The sequence below is a fragment of the Marmota monax genome, unplaced genomic scaffold (genome assembly GCF_021218885.2).
Source record: "Marmota monax isolate L192 unplaced genomic scaffold, Marmota_monax_Labrador192_F-V1.1 WCK01_AAM20220418_F8-fsc00087, whole genome shotgun sequence".
Taxonomy (NCBI): domain Eukaryota; kingdom Metazoa; phylum Chordata; class Mammalia; order Rodentia; family Sciuridae; genus Marmota; species Marmota monax.
Genome location: NW_026693476.1, coordinates 6,116,490 through 6,137,228, shown reverse-complemented (window position 1 = coordinate 6,137,228; position 20,739 = coordinate 6,116,490). Strand labels below are relative to the sequence as shown.

At 41.8% G+C, this 20,739-nt stretch overlaps 1 long non-coding RNA gene across 7 annotated transcripts in view; it reads right to left on the bottom strand.

Moving 5' to 3' along the window:
- Window positions 1–283: 283 nt before the first annotated feature.
- Window positions 284–20,739, bottom strand: part of LOC131424682 (uncharacterized) — a 57,138-nt gene continuing 36,682 nt past the window's right edge. The window contains exons 2-6 of one of the 7 annotated variants that reach the window (XR_009228084.1): window positions 15,527–15,736; window positions 14,469–14,620; window positions 8,712–8,826; window positions 4,053–4,868; window positions 285–3,509 (exon numbers count right to left, since the gene is read on the bottom strand). This is a non-coding gene — a long non-coding RNA (uncharacterized LOC131424682). Of the gene's footprint in view, window positions 3,510–4,052; window positions 4,869–8,711; window positions 8,827–14,468; window positions 14,621–15,526; window positions 15,737–20,739 lie in introns of all 7 variants that reach the window. The other 6 variants (XR_009228088.1, XR_009228085.1, XR_009228086.1 and 3 more) reach the window with 6 other exon arrangements.

Genomic DNA, 20,739 nt, shown 5'->3' with positions numbered 1-20,739 from the left:
GAAGTGACATTCAATGAAATCGCTCATCTGTATGATCCCTTTAATTCTACCTGCAGCTTCAGTAAAATTGAAATTTAAATCATACATTTTATTTAATGGTACAACTTAGATGTCAGGGGAAAAAAAGGAGAGAGAGAAGGCAGAAAAAAAAGAGAAAGAAAATCCTGTAATAAGAAGAAAAGACCTTGGCACAAAAATCATTATTTGACGGGTGAAAGAACTTTTGTTAAATGGACTCTTATCCTTAAAAAAAAAAAAAAAAGCCAAATTTAATCTGAAGATTTAGATTCAACTCAGGTTCTGAAAGAACAAATGGACTCCATTTGGAATCTGCCACTCTATATTAAAAATCTTTTTGTCTTCTAATTTTTCCTCCATTATTTCTCATGGATATTATTTTTTCAGTGTTATTTTACTGAAGGCTATGTATAATGATTAATATCACAAAGCAGACTCATTGGGCAATTGTGGAAAAATTGTTTTGGGCTTTAGATCTAAGTACTAAAAAAAAGATGCCCATCTACATTTAAAAATATTTTTAATAGACAATGGATTTAACATATTAAAACTACTTAATGTAAAAAAAAATTGAAAGAATATAAAAGTAGAAATAAAATTGTGCCAAATCCCATTTTCTAAGGACAGCCACAGTTTTTTTAATTTGTAAAAACTTTTTAGATATTTAGGCTATTCATCTTATATAGGATACACATACCTATATTTGTAACTTATCCGCTCTCATTCAAAAGTTTACATGGTACATTTCTTTCAGATGAGAGAGAAACTCTCATTTTTATATAGCAGAATCTATCATTGTTTTCTACTTGATTTTTTTTTTTTCAGTGATGGGTATTGAACCCTTGGCCTCAGCCATGTTGATCAAGCATGCTCCAATAGACTACACCCCAGCCCCTCTACTTGAATTTCTTTATGTTATAAAGGTCTTTCCATCCCCAAATTATGAAGAATTTTACTTATTTTTCTACTACCTTTATGGTTTCATTTTTATGTAAATTTTTGTTAATATTTCTGGATTTTATTTTTATATTAAAAAATGAGGTTTAAATTCAGGCTTACTTTTTCCAAATGACTAGACAGTATTTTTCAACACCATCTCTTGAAGAACCCCTTTCTCTTCTATTGATTTGAAATGTTTCTTTAATAATGTATTTTATTCCCATATATTCTTGGAACTCTATAGGAATAGTTTTACAGTCTCGTTCATAATTTAGTCACCTTATAACTTTGGTGCCTGGAACTTTTAAAGATATTTTATGTTTTTTTTTTTTTTCTTATTTTCTTTGTGGTGTTGGGGATTGAACCCAGTGCCTTGTGCATAGGCCTTCAGATATTTTAATATCTGGTAAGTCAGTTTTGTATACTAATTGGGGGGGGGGATGAGAGGTAGAATTAACATCTTTTATGAACAAAGTACAAAACCATATTTAAAAATAAAACAGTGCATATAGGAAGGATGAGGGGGAGGGGAAAGAAAGGAGAAATAAGATAAATAAGGAGGGAGGGAGGAGGGAGGGAGGCAGCCAGAGAGAAGGAAAAGAATAGAAAAAGAGAAAGAATATTTCTTTTTCTATGATTAAACCACTGACTGTTGAAAGGACTGCCTTTAGCTATTCTGTATCAGAATTACTATCTGCCACTGGCTCAAAGCAAAATCAAAACAGAAGGGGAGAAGACAAACGTCTTGTAAGCTAAAATACATTGAAGAATCGGCACACTTCATCCCTGGAGAAAACTGCACCCTCTGAAAATGAATGAGCCAAGTCTATGGCAGAGTGGAAATAAATTTTAAAAAAGGATTACACCATAAAAAGGAGTCATGTGGGAGGTCAGTTCTGTCCCAGTGGTTGCGTGCCTGAGAATCTCTGAGCTGATGGCAATTCCACGGCTCCTTGCCCAGCCTTGAGCATGTGGACCAGAATGTCACTCTGTAGCAATTGGCCATGGAGAGACTCCCAGCAGGGCCTGCATCAAGAGCCTCACCTCCAGGCCACACCTCAGAGGCCTGAGCTAGCCAGAACGCCTGGAGCCTAATGGTGCACAGCCCTGAGCACCGGGGTGCAGAGCCAGCCAAGAGTTAAGCCAGGCCCACAGTTCTGGTAGCACAGCAGCCGACCAGAACCAACCTCCATGTTTGAATAATTTACTCAGCAAGCAACCTCACAAGCCAGGCCCTGAACGTTGTTTTATCTTTGGAAATAATGATAATCTTTCCTCTCAAAAATGTCAAAACTGAGTGCTACATTTTCCCCTCTCTGTAAAATGGAAAAAGCTCCATGGGGGAGGGAGGGTACAAGTTGGGCTTCTGGTTGGGGACATGGACGTGATTTCGGGTAATTATGGAGAATGAGATGTGCTTCCATGGCAGAGCTCCCCATCTGGGCTCAGATCCAGGTCTAGGTCCTGTGGACATTAGTCTGGTAGGAAAGACAGATGGTCAATAAATAACTAGAGGTGAGGTGGGATACGGAAACTATCGGATGCTATCAGGTATACAGTTCTATAGATATCAGAAGTATACAAATAGTGAAAAATTCTTTAAGAATATATAACAAAATTTAACAATAATCTGTGATAGGAAAAGGAAGGTCTTTAACTTTCTTAGGTATATATGTATTATTTAAATGTTTTACGACCAGGCTATATGGCTTTTGTACTTATAAAAATGCAAGCATTAAAATTTAAATTGATTTTTTAAGTATTTTATATATATTTTTTAATTTATAAAGAACACATTTATTTCCCTTACTGCTGGGAAGTCCAAGGAAAAAGCCCACATCTGCTGGGGGCCTTCTTGCTGCATCATCCCATGGCAGAAGGAGGAAGGGCAAGAGAGTGCAAACTGAATGTTCTTAGAATACGCATGGATCTGGGTCTGATGGGCTTTCCTGAGTCACCTAGCTTTGCTGTGGTGCCTTGATGAAGGTGGGGGTGGAGCACATTGGCGGATGCGGTGAGCGGCTACCTTTAGTGGAAGGTCTGCTAGTCCACCACAGCCTGGGTGGTGGTCCCTCAAGCAGCAAGGGCACCCCGCGCATTAAATGAGGTGCCCTCTGAGAACCTTGTGGCATCTTTCCATGAGAGACCTGGACTAAGACTGGTGGGGTGTGACACAGGAACAAGAAATACAGTGAAGGGGTGGCCTCAATGGAAGGGCAGCAAGCCATGAACCATTCATCTTGTTCCTGGAGGACCTACTCGGAGCTTTCGTTCCTCTTCAGTCAGCCTCTTTCCTTTCCTGGCAATAGAGTTGTGCAAGGTCACCGCACACTCTGCAGAAGTCCTCACGTCTTCCCTTCCCAGTCAGTCCACTGCCCATGGTCAGCTTCTGTGGAGGACGTGGTGGGGTTGGCAAGCCTCAGCTCTTCAAAATGCGTAAGCCAGGGCTTCCCCCTCCTTCGTTTTCTTTTTCTGGCTCTGAATAGGCCTGCGCACAGAGCAGATGGCTTTCTGATGAGGCCCAAATGCATCCAGTCTTTGGGGAAAAAAACCTACAGCAAGAAGGACTGTTATTCCAATCTGATAAGGCTTTCTATTTTCAGCTAGAAAAATGAGTGTAAGTAGAAAAGGGGGAAAAAAAATAAGAGCGTGAAAGGAACAAAAGCAGTCAATACTCCCATTGCAAGGTGGATTTGGGAGCTTTCATTGTGTAGCTCCTGTCTACCTCTGGGGCCTCTTTCCACCAGGGCTCAGAAGATGCCAGGAGACAGTTCCAAACGGTAAAACAGACAGCGGAAGGTGGAGAGGGGACCACCAGCTTCAGGATGGTGATTGCTGAGGACAGCTGGCAGGGATCAGAAATGAGAAAGGCTAAAAAGGGAGCTTCAACCATTTCTCTAACTTTTTTTTTTTTTCTTAAACATTTTGGTTTTGTTTGGTTTGAATTTCATGGTTCTTTAAAAAAATTTAAAAAAGAAAGAAAGAAAAAATGAGTAGTGGGTAGCTGGGCATTGTTGATTGCTAAGAGCAGAGGCTAGAGAAGTAGATACCAGCCTTTTCACTTACACATGGGGTGAGTTTAGCAGATTACCCACCTGCTCCGTGCCTCACTTTCCTCAGCTTTAAGATGGAGATCATATCGGGCAGGGCTGTGGCGAATATTAAAGACTTCACTTCTTCATTCAACAATGAATGAATGCCAGACCCTGTGCTAGGAGCCACGGATTCAGCGATGATCAACACACATGAAAATCTTTGACCTCAGGGAGTACGTGTTCTAGAGAGAAAGAGACCAAGAAGCTAAATCATGAAAAATAGAGTGTGTTAGAGAGGGATGAGCACTAAGGAGAAAAAAATAAAGCAAAAGAAATGGGAAGGGGCAAGGAGGTTGGCATTTTAGATAGGGTGGCCAGGGAAGGGCTCACTTGAGAAGGTGACATTGGAGTAAAACTCAAAGCAGGTGATGACCGTCCGGTTCCTGGCAGAGCGCCTGGTACACATACATGTCAGCTGTTATTTTTATTATCTATATTTGAAACCTGCCTTATTTTTATGCTAATAATAAAACTTTTTAAATGACCAAGAAGAAGGGTATATGGACATATTGAAATAAGTGGAAAAAATGAACAGAGTATCATAGCATTTCAGGAACTCTGCCCAAGGCCTCCACCAGTATGCTCCACCCCCACCTTCATCGAGGCACCACAGCAAAGCTAGGTGATTCAGGAAAGCCCATGACCCAGATCTGTGCATATTCTAAGAACATTCAGTTTGCACTCTCTTGCCCTTCCTCCTTCCACCATGGGATGATGCAGCAAGAAGGCCCTCAGCAGATGCGGGCTTTTTCCTTGGACTTCCGGGACTCCAGCACTTAGTTGCGTCAAGAAATCTTGCCTCCAGGTGATACTGACCTGCAGGGGGACAAAAATTCAGTCGGGAGACAAATAATTCAAAGTAATTCATCCTTTAAAGAGAAAGGTATGTTAAAAATTTTCAGATAGCCAGGCATGGTGACACATGCATGTAATCCCAACTACTCAGAAGGTTGGGGCAGCAGGATCACAAGTTCAAGGCCAGCCTCAGCAAGTTAGTGAGGCTCTAAACAACTGAGCCAGCACCTGTCTAAAAAAAGACGGGGACATGTCTCCAGTGGGAAAGTACTGGGTTCAATCCCCAATATCAAAGAATAAATAAGTCAATAAAAAAAACCCTTCAATTCTCTTTAAAACTGGTAACAGAAAACTATTGAAGGCATGGAACTGGGAATGAACAACTATTCACTATATAAAGCAAAAATGTAAACAGAAGAATTCTACTCTATTATAGTCTTGTTACTGGAGAGGGAAAGGAGGGTAGAAAAAGTAGTGAGACACTGAATCGAGAAAGAGAATGAAAGAAATACAGACAGTGAACAATAGAAATGGGCAAGCTGACACACATCCAGAAATAGGCAGGGAAAGAATCTATAAAATGACAGAAACATGAAAAGATACAGCGAGAGACAGGCATAGAGTGAATTTCATGGAGGCTGCCAATCCCATCTTTTGGCTTTTGTAATGTTATCATTAAAAACTAAAATTAGTGCTGTGTTTTGTGACTTCAGGCATTAGGGGATACTGTATCAGCAATGCTTTCTTTACTGAAAGAATAAATGGGATTAGGAACAAAGGGGCCTCAGGCTTCTGTGGAGGACTCCCCGGCCCTGATTTTGAATCAGGGTTCAGGAATGTGCAAGAATGTGCTCAGGGATATTCATGCTGGACAGTGCACTGGACTGTGCACTGTCCAAGGACCTCTTCCCCCACCTCTCATACACCCAAGCCAATAAATTAAGACGGTGAAAAATTTAGCAGCTTGGAAAACAGGAGCACTTTACCCTGCAAAAAATCACACAGCACTTGTCTAGTTTTTGAACTCGTTAAGCTCTCTTCTTTCTGAGAGCAGATCAGTAAATTCACAAGCTGACTTAGTCATGCCATTGTCTACAGAATGACAAGATTAAGAATCAATCAAGGCAGGGTGGCACATGCCTGTAATCCCAGTGAATCTGAAGGCTGAGGCAGGAGGATCAGAAGTTAGAGGCCAGCCTCACCAACTTAGCAAGATTCTGTCTCAAAATAAAATATAAAAAGAGCTGGGGATGTAGCTCAATGGTAAAGTGCCCCTGGGTTTCATCCCCTGTACCAAAAAACAAATAATAAAGATGAAGGCATAAATCTTCATTCCATCACCATGTGGATAAACAGACAATATCACAGTATCAGCTGCAGAGGTAACAGGGCTAAAGAGCAAGGAGCCAGCATCCCAAGGAAGGTTCTACATGGAAAAGCCAAAAGGAAATTCAGGGTAAATGCAAAATGCAAAGCACCGTTGGAAAGGAGCCCTGGAAGATGTTTCCGGAGTACATTCTGATCCTACTTAGGTGAGCTCAGAGCAAACAGCTGACTCCCCAAGGCCCAGGAGATCTGTGTGTAGGAACAACAGCCAAAGAGAAGAGAAGTCTCACAGATCAAGTCCACGGTTCAAGTAGAGATGGTCCAAGAGGAAGTGGAGCAACAATTGACATAGGGGCTCATGGGGAGGGCAAAGTGGGCACTTATCACCCTCTGCGGGCACACAGGTGGACAGTCCAATGTGTGCAAGTACCTGCCGGGTCCTTAGATTGCACATATGCTTAGGTCCAAAATCCCCATATTTAGTATTTTAACTTAAGGAAATAAGGTAAAAACATACAGAAAAAAAATAGGTAAAAACATACAAAAGATGAGGTTAAGCGAGTCATGGCACATTTACATGTGAATTATTATGCAGTTGTTAAAAACACTGTTAAATATTTCAGGCAGCATATGGGCACTCCTAAAGAGGTCAAGTGGAGTGCACCTAGCTCTACCCATTTGGAAAACCCTACAAAATTCTATGGACAGAATCAAAACGGCAAAATGAGATAAGGGTTAAACAATATGAGAGGATACATCAGCAAGTTCGCTGTCAACAAAATTTTAGAGGTTTGAAGGCAAAGAGATAAGCATTAACAGATTTGACACACCTGCTCAGGGGACAGGTAATGATGGGAAATTAACTGGCAAAATAATTTGCTCCTCAGGAGCCCAGAAAATCTCAGGAAAGTGGGATGCTATGGCCGAGGCTAGAAAAGGGTGGGTTGCTTGAGAAACCGTAAGAAGCATCTAGACCCCAAGACAGTATTTTTGCAACTGTGGGTCCATTCCTTCTCCCTTTCCCACCCTGCAGGAGCCTGCAGGGCCCCTCTCTGGAAGCGTAAGTGGTACCCACACTATAGGCCACTTTACTGGGCACAGTGGAGGGTAACAATGAAATTGGACTTTTCCCTTTTCCTTTTCTCTAGTTTACAAATTATCCAAAACACACATACTCCTTTTACTCAGAAAAATATTTCAAAAATTATAAAAGGCAGTATGTTTATAGTAAAGCAAAACTGTACTAGTGCTGGTGTCTCTAAATAAAATACAAAATAGGCAGGTGATGTGGCTCAGTGGCTGAGTGCCCCCGAGTTTAATCTCTGGTACCCCTTCTCCCGACCCCCCCAAAAAAAACCCCCAAAAACCCTGGAGATCACCATTTTGTTAAATTCAGCAAAAGGAGCAGAGATTAACACTTTCCTGAGAGAGAAAGAAAGCTGAGGAGGAAAACAGAGGAAATGAATTTTGTATTATTTTTAAATATATGGCTAACATAAGGGGGCCTGATGTCTCTAAATTTAGCAACATTGTTTAAATCATTGAAGAAACAACTTTTAGCCCAAAAATAAAATTGAAGAAATAATAAATAGTTTATTTTTTTCCTGATGATTCATACATTTGTCCATTAGGCTCTGACTTCCTGGGCTTTTAAATAAAACCTCTGAATGTTTCAGCAGAACAAATTTTCATTAACGATTTGTCTCTGCAAGTGGATAAATGAAAAAAGAGAGAGAAGATCCTAATGTAGGGACTCTTTACAAACTTTCAATTTATGGTCAAAAAAATTTGCCCTCTCTTTCTACTTTTTTTTCCTCTCTTTTTTTTGGAACCCAGGTTTGAACAGGGGTGCTTAATCACTGAGTCTCATCCCCAACCCCTTTTTTTTTAAAAAAAAATATTTCATTCAGAGGCAGGGTCTTGCTGAGTTGCTTAGGGCTTTGCTAAATTGCTGAGCCTGGCTTTGAACTTGCAATCCTCCTGCCTCAGTCTCCGGACCCCTGGGATTATAGGCATGCACCACCACGCCTGGCTTCTCTTTCTACTTCTAATAATGACATCGTGGGGTTGTCCCCAGCCCTCATTCTGCCTCCACAGTAAAATCACAGTTTCTTCTCATCTTCTGCAAACACAGAGATTTGCTTTCTGCTCTTGCTGCTGGCTAATCTGCATGGGGTGTCTTGCCAAGGTGAATAATCTTGATTAAATTAAGAATTTCCCAGGTCTTTTATGTACTTAAGGAAATACAACACATATTAAGGGAAGGTTCGCTATGTCTTCTACATGGGTTGCTCAGACCATTTCTGAAATCAAATGAGCAAATTCAAAACACTTTAATTTGCCAAGGGATTCCCAGAGACTTCTGCACTTAAACCATGACATTTTGTTAAAAGGAACTATGGGATGGACATAGAAGAAAAAAAATCCCATTATATGGTGAGCTGTATTTAGAAGCTCATTTTTCTTATAAAATTCTGGGAAAGTGTTTTAATATACTTAAGAACCTTGGAAGATTAGAGAAGATAGAGAATGATTTACCTGAAATATTGCAAATAGCTTTGTCTTGAACATAAATCCAGCCAGGGGAATTGGGGGGGAGCTGTTCAACATGTTTTCGTTTTGCTGGAAGGCATCAAATCCGCTCACAGAAAATCTGCAACAGAAAGATCACTGAGGTTGCTCTATGGTTCATTCGGTGTGTTTCGTCTCAGAATTCCTGAGGCAATGAAGCTTATTTTCCACCTAATACACTGAATTTAAAGCTCTTCTCTTCAGGATTTATTGTGTAGACACGTGCTTCTGAGATTCCACATCCACCCACAAGAGCATCCAGCATGTGGAGCTGTGGGGAACAGGGGGTGCCACCTCCCTCCGGGTCCCAGAGTGGGAACACAGCCTTGTTCTTCGTTTTGAGACAAACCAGTGCTCTGTGGAGCTCACCCCTTCTGGGGACGGGAGTGGCCGCCTCCCTTCCATTTCCTCTTTACTCCCTTTTAACCATTTTTCTTTTCCCTCTTTTTTTCCTAGTACCTAAGAAAAGGTCACTTTTTGTAAAAGAATCCAAGTTTGGGAAGGAGGTAAGAGACTCATTGGTCTAATGAACTGTGGGAGAATCAGGATGAGGTTAAATCTCATAATGAGATAGGTCTGTTCATGGTCTAAACCCTCCTTTCTGGGGCCAGACCTCTGCTTCGGCCTCTGTGCCTCCCTCTTCCAGCCAATCCCACCCTGAAGCCAGCTGCAGGGTTCATATATTGACATAGATCAATAACTGGGGCCAGAGCTGGAGACGGGTGGGAGACACAGGGATGGAAACTGTCTAAGGGGTTTAGAGGAGGAAAATGAGGCAAAAGTGTCAAGAGAGGGTGCTGCTATGTGTGAGTGGGACATCGAGGTACCCACAGAGAGTCCAAGACCAGAGCCCTGCCCTCCTACACAACAGGAGGGTCCAGGAGCCAGCGCAGAGGTGCACACCTGCAGTCCCAGTGGCTCTGGAGGCTGAGGCAGGAGGATTGCAAGTGCAAAACCAGCCTCAGCAACTTAGCAAGACTTAGAAGCTCATTAGAAGCAATTCAGTGAGACCCTGTCTCTAAATAAAATACAAAAAGGGCTGGGGATGTGGCTCAGAGGTCAAGTGCCCCGAGTTCAATCCCCAGTAGAGAGAGAGAGAGAGAGAGAGAGAGAGAGAGAGAGAGAGAGAGAGAGTCAGTTCAGATTAAGATGCAAATGGCTTCCAAGTAGCACCCTGCAGAGCCTTTGTCAGACGAACACAAGCCTGACAGAACATTCTCCAGAATTCCATATGCGTGTTCAAGCATCTGACAGAAAGACCTTTTATTTTGTTTTTCCTGGACTATCTGCCTTCCTCTCTCTTTCCAGGATGAGGGACACAATGAGGCTATAACACAAGCAATACAAGTCACTTGCAGCAAAATCAGAAGAGTAGATACGCAAAAAAGAAAAATGACATATACTGAAATTGGAGCACCCTGTAAGAAACATAATTTAAGACTTTGTCGTATAAACTACCAGATACTTTGTGATGTAAATGGGTAGAGAATCAGCCCAGAGAGCAGATTATAACTGGAGGGTAGAGTTCCAGGAGAGATGTCACTATTAAAAAATGGAACCAATGGGGGCTGGGGTTGTGGCTCCGTGGTAGAGCGCTCTCCTAGCATGCACGAGGCACTGGGCTCGATCCTCAGCACCACATTAAAAACAAAATAATGTGTCCACCTAAAACTAAAGATACATAAATAAATAAATACTTTTTTAAAAATAAATAAAACCAATGGATTTCCTAATGGAGTCAACTGCCCAGATGGGAACTTTACAGCTCTGACATTGGGAAGAATTAGTACCAGGTAAATGGCAGACTGAAGCAGATAAAACAAAGCGATTTTTACATCTAGAGGGGAAAATGTTATACAAGAAAGGAAATGTTGACATAGTACACCAAGTGGCTCAGCTGTGAGCAGTGTTTTGATTGCACAAGTAAACACTAAATCTTTTTATTGTTCATTTTGAAGTATTGATTCACAGGAAGTTGCAAAGAGAACACAGAGAGTTTTCCTGTTCCCTTTCTCAGTGGTTGTATCTTACATAAAGATAATACAATATCAATCAGGAAATTGATGGTACAATGTGTGCATATGATCCTGTGCAGTCATGTGACCACCACAGCAATCAAGGTGCAGTTATTTCATCAACAACGAGGTTCCCTCCTGCTACCCCTCCATTCCTAGTGTTACCCTGGCAACTAGTCTATTCTCCATCTATAATTTTGTCATTTCCAGAATGTTATATATACATGTGTGATTGCATGAATGGTATGACTCTACTTCACGCACAGCCAGAGAAGTGAAAAATTCTGCTCCATTTGTGTACCATGAATCGAAGAGCTTTCTCCTGTCATGTATAACTGATGCGAACTAATAAATAATTTTAAAAAAGAATGTTATGCAAATGAATTCAAACATGATATGGCCCTTTGAGCTTGACTTTTTCACTAAAGCATTAGGCCCTTGAGATCCGTCTAGGGGTTTCTTATATTGAGAGTTTGCTCCTTTTTTTTTTATTGTTGAGTAATATTTCAGGTAAATATTGTTTCAAACAAAAATTGAGATATAACACCTGGCGAGTCAGGACAAGAATTCTGAAAGGACATGAGGATAATAGCTAAGGATGATTGAGTGCTTAAAATTTGCCAGACGTGGTACTCGGTGCTTTACCTACATTATCTCATTTTTTCCTCATTAACTTTTATTATCTCATTTTACAGGAGAAGAAAACTGAGGCTCACAGAGGAGAAGCGGCTTTCTCAGGGCTGAGCAGCCACAAGGTTCCTCCTGACCCGGAGTCTGAGCTTTTGACCTGAGCAAGGACTAAGGAGCCAGTACAGACCTGTTTCTTCCTAGGCCTCAAGGGGAGAGAGGCTCCAAGCTGAGCTCCTTGTGAGTGCTGGCTCACTACACCCCATGCTAGCTATCCCTCCCTCTTCTAAATAAAGGCTGGCGAGCACAGACTCCTGAAATCTCAGAAACTCGGCTTCTGGTGTTAAGCCACTAAAATAAGATTCACATTTACAACAAATCTAGACTGACTTACAAATGGCTTCTTATTTTTACAACTTCTGCCAAAGATTCAAGAATCCTCTACTGAGTGGAGACCATTAAGAGGATGTAAGTGACAATATAAAGATTTAATATGCACAGAAATACAGAAATCAAACCGAGAGCCAATTTTGATGCCTTTAGGCCCTAAATATGCCTGAATGGTTTTTACAAAGCCTTGTAAAATTCTTATTGTCATAAATGAGCAACCAACTGTTCTGACAATAGAGTGAAATTAATTGACTCACTAGCCCAAACCAGAAGAGTAAACAGGCTCCTAACAGGAGTTTACAGAGAGAGGGTGTTTTGGACTGGAGAGATGTTTGGAGATTGCCCTTGAATCCTTCCTGCCTGCTGGTGCTCTTCCCTGGGGGAGCCAAGGCTGCCCAGGATCTGATGACCTTGACAACTCCTGCAGTAATGACAAGTGGTAGAACTCTGCCCCTGCTCAGTATCCTTGTGGTGTGTTCACCAGGTGCTGGTTGGGAAATCCTCACCGTAGCAGGGAAAACAAGGACAGCACTTAATCCGTGAAATGCTTACGTGTCAGAAACTTGACATGCATTATCCCCAGGTTACAACTCGTCTGTGTTAGGTGGTAGGACCGTTCTCATCGTATAAATGGAAAATGAGCTCAGACAGATTAGATGGCTTGCTCGTAGCCACACAGCTAGTGGGCAGTGGTGCTGGGGCAAACCAGGCAGACTGATTTTCTGTATGCACTGGATCCTTATGTCACCATATAGCTGATGAAAGAAGTCACCATTTGCAGAAATATCACAGTTAGGGAAAAGAATGAGGAATGGCACCACCATTTTGCAATTCCCTGCTAAATTAATGGAAGTAACTGTCAATGATCATTAGTGGTTTCTATCATAATAAAAAGGCTCAACCCTATGGTACTTCCAGTGCCACCACGAAGTGTCACCAAAAAGTGGAACTTGAACCCGATGGAGCCTCCAGATCTCATTACCATGTACAGGAAATAGGAGGGACAGAGTATCATGCTAAAGCAACCACAGATGTAATGAATAAAATCCAGATTGTGAGAAATTATGTAGGCTAAACTATCTAGTTTCTTCAACAGAAAAATTGCAAGAAAAAGATGTGGTGGGCAAATTGTAAATGAAAAAACAATTAAGAGAGATATGAAGCAATAGCTATGTATCAACATCATTTGGATCCTGAGTCAGACAGAACATTTTTAAAAGGGTAATTATTGGATATTTGGTGAATGGTGCACACAAACAAGATATCTGATGCTACTGAGGACTTGTTTTGGGGAGTGTGATTGATGGAAGTGAGGCAATTACTTTGAAGAGGGAGTCCTTGGAAATGCACACTGAAGGGCCTACATTCTATTCACTTAAAATTACCTGAGGGAGCAGGAAAGGGGATGGAGCTCTGGCTTCCTTTTTGAACCTTGATGGACACAAAAGGCTTTAGTGTACTGTTTTCTCAACTTTTATAAATGTTTGAAATTTTCCATTAGGAAAAAAAAATGCTGCGCAAGGTGGCATGCACCTGTTGTCTCAGCTACTTGGGAGGCTGAGGCAGGAGGATTGCTTGAGCCTAGGAGTTTGAGACCAGAAAAAGCAACATAGTGAGACCCTGACTCAAAAAAAAAAAAAAGGTAGAGGGGAGAGTCTCAGGAATTCCTTAAAAGATTAGACATGGAACCACCCTATGACCCAGCTATACCACTCCTTGGTATTTATTCTAAAGACTTAAAGTCATACTACAGTGATACATGCACACCCATGTTTATCGCAGCACAATTCACAATAGCCAAACTATGGAACCAGCCTAGATGTCCACAGTGGATGAATGGACAAAGAAAATGTGGTGTATATACACAATGGAGTTTTATTTAGCCATAAAGAAAAATGAAATTATGTCATTTGCAGGAAAATGAATGGAACTAGAGATCATTATGTTAAGCAAAATAAGCCAAACCAGAAGGCCAAGGGTCATATGTTTTCTTTCTTTCTTTCTTTTTTTAATGATGTCCATCTCATTCCACCATCTTTCCTACCCCCCTAACCCCTAACCCCTTTGTTCCCCTAACCCCTCCCCACCCTCCCCTTCGCCCAATCCAAAGTTCCTCCATTCTTCTTATGCCCCCGCCTCCCGCATCATAGATCATCATAGATCTCTAATGAGAGAAAACATTCGGCCTTTAGTTTTGGGGGGATATGTTATCCCTCATATGTGGAATCTAGAGAGGAAAAAGGAAAAGAAAAGTGGGCGCAGATCTCATGAGAGCAAAGGAAACCAATAGAGGGACCAGGGATGGGAGAAGGGGAGGGAGGGGGGAAGTGCTGGGGTTACCCTGGCAAAATTATATTTTTATATTGTGAGCATGTATAAATATGAGACAACAAAACCCATCATTATGTACAACTACAATGCACCAATTTTTTAAAAATTGGATTAAAAAAAAAAAAAAAGAATGGGCAGCCATGAGGGAAGGCAGAGGGGATAATCCAGGTAAGGATACCATCCCTGGATCCGCATCCCAAGAAAGAGATGCTTCATGAAGGAGGGTGTGGCCAGCTGGGTTGTTGCCAGAGAGCCCAGTACTGAGGAAGGCCCCTACACGCCTCTGTCCTCTTGCACTTCAGGGTGGGCCAGGCCAGGGTTTCCCTCGGTCTCCTCACTTCTGGGCCTCATCCTTGTTTACCTCAGAACACTGAGCAGTCCTCTAGAAAGCAGGCCTCTCAGAGCCCCCAGAGACAGGTAGTAGATGGCACTGCCTTCTCCAGTTCACGCTGTGCCAGGTTCAGTTTCACACAATCTGTTGTCCCAGCCTTCAAGGGGGAATTCGAGAAGCCACTAGGAGCAATGCAAATTTAGTTTTCAGAATCTGGATAAAAGGTTGCTGGCTTGTTAATTACGATCTCGGGAAACCCTCTTATTTGCTTCATGGGGAAATTACCTCAATTACTTTTGAGTTTCGGCGGTGATTTTTGTTATAGGAAGGAAGGAAATTTTCTGGGGGAAGATGTTAACTGCTTGGGCCATATTTTCTCAACTCTAGTTGTACTCTTAAATGATCTCTCCCTCTCTCCCCTGTGTCTCTGCCCATCTTTGTCCCCCACTCCTCCCCATCTCCCCTTCTCACTCCTTCCCCTTCTCTTTCCCTTAACAACCTGTTATGGCTTGGATGTGAGGTGTCTCCCAAAAGCTCACATGTGAGACAATGCAAGAAGATTTGGAGGAGAAATGATTGGGTTATAGCCTTAATCTAATCGGTGAATTGATCCCTGATGAGATTAACTGAGTGGTAACTGGAGGCAGGTGGGTGTGGCTGGAGGAAGTGGTTCATTGGGGGGCGGCGGCTATGGGATATATATTTTGTATCTGGCTAGTAGAATCTCTCTCTGCTTTCTGATGGTCAAGTAGCTGTTTCCCTCTGCTACACTCTTCCGCCATGATGTTCTGACTCACCTCGAGCCCTGAGGAATGGAACTGACTTTCTATGGTCTAAGAACTCTGAAACCATAAGCCCCTAATACACCTTTCCTCCTTTACAATTGTTCTGATTGGGTCCTTTTAGTCACAGCAATGAAAAAGCTGACTAAAACACCACCTATTCTCAGCAGAGAAGATGGTGTCTGGGCCTTCCCGGGTTTCAGCCCACCCTGGCCTCAGTGCCTGCAGATGAGCACAGCTATGTTCCAAGTATTCAGTTGATTGATTCAGCCCTGGATGCCTAACATTCTGGAGTGTCGTTCTTACCTCTCCTAGGCATCGGTTTTGCTTCTCATGTTTGTTTATCATCTTGCAGGCCTCTTCTGATTTGATCCATTCTCTTCCACTGCCAGTGACAATGTGGCTTCCTTTTAGCCTGGCCTCTGCCTCTCTGTTTTAGCAACGCTCCCTTGGAAGTATTGCCCTCCTTCCTTTCCCCAACCTCCACAGGGAGGTCAGGACAATCACTGAGAGATCCTGGGAGACAAGAGATTTTTAGTAACTTGTGCTGTATAGGGAAGATGTCTGTCCACCAGTTTCTGACCCAAGGACATCTTGGTAATGGTGTGAGAACAATGTCCAGAGGATCTCCATTGCAACACATCGAGTGCACCACATTCTCCAGGGACATCAACAATGGGTAGAAAGTGAGTCTTGGCCTCTTGTTTGGCTCATTTCTGTAGCTGTCTTCCTCTAGTCTGTTTTCTTCCCAGCGGAGCTCCCAGGGGAGCACCTGTCTGGCTGTGCCTCTTCACACAGGCTGATGCTGCAGGACCTCCGCTCCCCTGGTAGGCAGCCACACTCTTGCATGTACACACATCCACACCCCCACACACACCCCCACACAGGTACCCAGGTGTTGTATGCAAGTTGTAATTGCTTAATTGAAAAAGAACCTAAGCGGGACTTGGGGGCTTTCTTCTGATTGTTTTTACATTTTCATCTTGTAGATTCTTAATCTCTGCCTCTGTGTTGATGGATTTATTATTCCAGATATAATAGGATGCTGGTCCGACATTTTGGCATAACATGAGTTATTGTTTTTTTCTTCATATACACTTGTCTTTTGTATTAATTCTGACTTTAAGTGTCTTTCATGGCCGGTTCTGTTATTTTTCTGGTGTTGTTACATTATTTGTGTTTTTTTTCTGCTTGCAGAGGGTCCAGATATAATTTAGGAAGTTACACTAACAGCTCAGCTCTCAAATTAATTTTTACAGTTGGCTTCTTCTGGGCGGGAGTCACAGAGACACACTCAAGATGCCTCAAAAAAAAAAAAGTGTTCAGAATAAAGATACAGATGGCCAGAATCTCACCATTCTCTCATCTTTCTGTCTCTGCCTCTCTCCATGTATTTGTTTCCTTCTCTTTCTTCCAACTGGCTTTCTTCCCGATTCTGTGGCTTCAACGCTTCCCCGGTCCCTGTGATCCATCCTGGCCTCGAGGGACACAATTCTACTTCAAATATTCTGTTTCAAATACCACTCCCACCACCTTGCCTTGTTTTCTAATTGGGATTTCCCAGGGTCAGGACTGGCTAAGCACAGCTCATCTTTGCACCGTGGACATTGGCCGATCTGTGGCCTGTCTGGCCTTGGGTCAGGTGCTTCCTTCATCCATTCGAAAGTGGTGTGTGTGATGTGGGGGATCGTGGCTAAATAGGGTAAAACACAGCCACCTAAGAAGCAGAGGCTATGAGCAGGAGGGCACCAATGGATATGTTGTCTAGTATCTTCACTAGCTCTCTCTTCATTGACCCAGAGAATCAGAAAGTTAAAATAGATGTTATAAATTCTGTTCACTAAAATTCATGTTCTCTACTCAAAAAAAAAAAAAAAAAAAAAAGACCCTCCCAGTCATTCAATTGACTCCTTCTTCAGTCAAAATATGCCTAAATATCTGGGTTTCATGTCCACCATGCTTTATAAATAGCAAAATCAAGAGGACAAAGAAGGACTAATAGAGACAGATACTAATAGCATTGAGAGTCAATAACCAAGAGGTTGACAGCATGGCAGAAAATCTATGAAAAGCAGACACAAGAACTCAAATATCATGGTAGTCTGGGACCACTTAAAATGTAGGTTAAAAACAGCCCCATGTACTTCAACGGTCCTCTGGGGCATTGCTGTCTTACAGCCTCGTTAACTGTAGCTAATGCTCACGCTGGTGAACCTTGAGTATATAAGGAAAGGCTAAGGGCTAAATGATGCTTAGAATATCCAGCTTAAGAAGACAAGACATTACATAATACACTTAAGAAAAATTTTCATGCATAGTTTAAAAATTAGCGTTTAAATGAGTAAACCCTCCACTTTCCAAAGTAAGTCATTTGCTAAGTGTTCCAGAATAGCCACAGTCATCAACATGTGTTCTGTTTTTAATGTTGGCCATAAGGAACCAGGGTGGCAAAATGCCCTTGCTCCTTAGAGCTGCCCAGGAAGGATCATCTTATTAAATCTGTCAAAACCAAGATAGAAAATAGGAGCGGAGAGGCGCAGCAGGCTGTCAAGTTGATGTGGGTCTGAATCCTGGGGCCTTGAGCAATCTTTTGACGTGCCTACATTTCCATTTCCACATCAGGAAAATGGACACAGGAAATATGTATCTCACCGAGCTGTGAGAATGTAATGTCTGGAGACGTTTTACCTTGTTTACAATGTTCAACTGTTATGTAGTCTTCTAGGAAAACGAAATATTTAAATCCATTTTAATTTATATGGTTCTCATTTTTCCTCCTATGGGATGTTAGCTCTTAGGAGGAAAGAAATTACAAGAATCACTCATCTTTGAATCAGTTTATCGGATTACCCAAGGAGTCACATAGTTTTCTAGAAGGGTAGGACAGACAGTGATAACCCTGAAAGGAACAGGGAGAGAGGAGGGCTTCATCATCTGGACATAAAGATGCTGAAGCCCTCCTCTGGACACAGGGTTTAAGGTCTGTTAGTTTGTTCACTGGGGAATGAGAAGAGGGAGAGTGTGGGGTGTTTGACGTGGGAAGGGGCGTAGGAAGTCAGGCAGAGAGATGCCCAGAAAAATTTTTACTTATTTCAAAAACATTCCCAGGGTCATTGCCTTGGCTTAAATTACAATTTTTAAAATGTTCTCAAATTGACAACTAGGGAATTTCAGTCACTGGAACTTTTCCTCTTCTCTTTTGACCCCCCACCCGCTTCTGCAGGTGACTTGACTCAAAGTTCAAAAAGCCATCATGAGGGCTGGGGTTGTGGCTCGGAGGTAGAGTGCTTGCCCAGCATGTGTGAGGCACTGGGTTTGATTCTCAGCATCACATACAAGCAAATAAGTAAATAAAGGTCCATCAATAACTAATAAAAAATATTTTTTAAAAAAGCCACCATGAAAGAGTAAGGTAACTGTGTTGTCACCAGAATCTTTGAAATCTTGGCTTAAAAAGTACCTGAGTCATGTGGTCTGCTTATCTGCCCAGGAATTCAATCACCTTAGTCATTTTCTTCAAATAACCATTATTACATTCCTTTTAAAAAAAAATAAACAACTTTAGGCTTCCCAGAATCTCTGGTAGATGAGAGAGAGAGAGAAATTTAGCTGTCAGTTGTAGGGTGAAGACATCAAATTCACAAACAGAAAATTGAAAAAGAGAGGGCATATTCACTTGGTGCTCTTCACTAGACCTGTTGTAATAATGTGCATTGAACAAACATCAAAATCAAATGTGTACCTGTGGCCCTTACTCACGCGCTCACCCCATCAGGCTAAAACCAGGAAGGATCCCACTTCAGAACTAGCCTGTAAGTTGGCCATCTCCCATCACTGGCTAGACACCAGGGTCCATCTCATCATATTAACATTTTTGTTTTGTTTTGTTTTAGATTTTTCCCCTTTTTTAAAGGGTATAAGAATTTTTTCTGATTTACCAGGGATTTGGGTTTATTTATTTTTAATAAAAGTGGCTCTCAGTATCAACAGATTGCTATTGTTTTGTGGCCAAATTCTCAAAAACCATGATAAAAACATGCCACCACCACATTCATCTACTAAGCTAATATAACAGAATTTTCACAAACAACATACTGCAAAGCCATATATCTGTCGTGTGCACCTGATTAAACAATAGTCAAATCCTTCAGTCTGGGGATAAGCCAGTGAAAACCAGCCACAACCCTCACAGAGAATACTGGGATGGCAAAGAGGTTTCAAATTGCGTGCCAGCCCCAGTCACTGGGCTGTTGATGTTCTTTGCTGAGAAGATTTTTTTTTTTTTTTGGTGTTTGTGGGGGCATACTAGGGATTGAATCAGGTGCTTTATCACTGAGACACATCCCCAGCCCCTCCCTTTAAAAATTTTTTTTTAGTTGTTGATGGACCTTTATTTTCTTTATTTATATGCGGTGCTGTGAATGGAACCCAGTGCCTCACACATGCTAGGTAAGTGCTCTGCCACTGAGTCACAACCCCAGCCCATCCCTAGCTCTTTTTATTTTTTATTTTCAGACATGACAATTACTCTAAAACTTTGTTGCTCTAAAACTAAGTTGCTCAGGCTGAACTTGAACTTAAGATCCTCCTACCTCATCCTCCTGAGTTGCTGGGATCATAGGTGTGTGCCAAACTACCCAGCTGCTGAGAAGGATTTTAAGGTTGGATCCCTCCTCCTGAAGACAGACTTCTGCTATTAATTAGTGATGTCCGCCTTAGGTACAGGATAGGACAGTGATAGTATGTTTGCCACTTATTAACTATTTTGGCAGATCTTTGACATTGAAACATTTAGAATTTGAGTTTTGACCACCTACTAGCTTTCCTGAGAGTCCATGATATGTGTTTTAGAAGTTTTATTGCAGAATATATTTTTTAAAATATATTTGAGGGAGAATTACTATTCCATGTTTATCTTGCATGACATGACAATTACTCTTTGTGACTTACAACAACAATTTTATTATACTTGTAGATTCTACAGGTCAGGAATTTGGAAAGGCATAGTGTGGACAGCTTGTCTCTTCTCCACAAGGTATTGTTGGAAAGACTCAAAGACAATGGGTGACTCAATGGGAGACGGCAGAAGACTTGTTCACTCACATGTCTGTTGATTAACATTGGCTGTCCACTGGGACCTCCATGGGGCCTGGAGGCCAGAACATCCACACATGTGGCTGCTTGTGCTTCCTCACAGTATGGTGACCAGGTTTCAAGAGCACCAAGAGCAAGTTGTACTCCTCTTATGTCCTAGCCTTAGAGGTCATGTAGTGTAACTTGCACCGTGGCCATAAACACTCCCAGATTCAATTGGAGGAAAGGTAGTTCCTCCTTTGGATGAAACGAAGGCCAAATTCACATTATAGGAAGAGCATGCAGGATGCGGTCATTTTCAGAAAGTACAATCTGCCGCAGCTAATTGGTAAACAAACCAGCCACCTCATCTCAATACATTTTGTAGTTCCCTCAACAATTACTTACCTAGAGTAATAAATCTTGACTTATTTGTGAAAAATAAC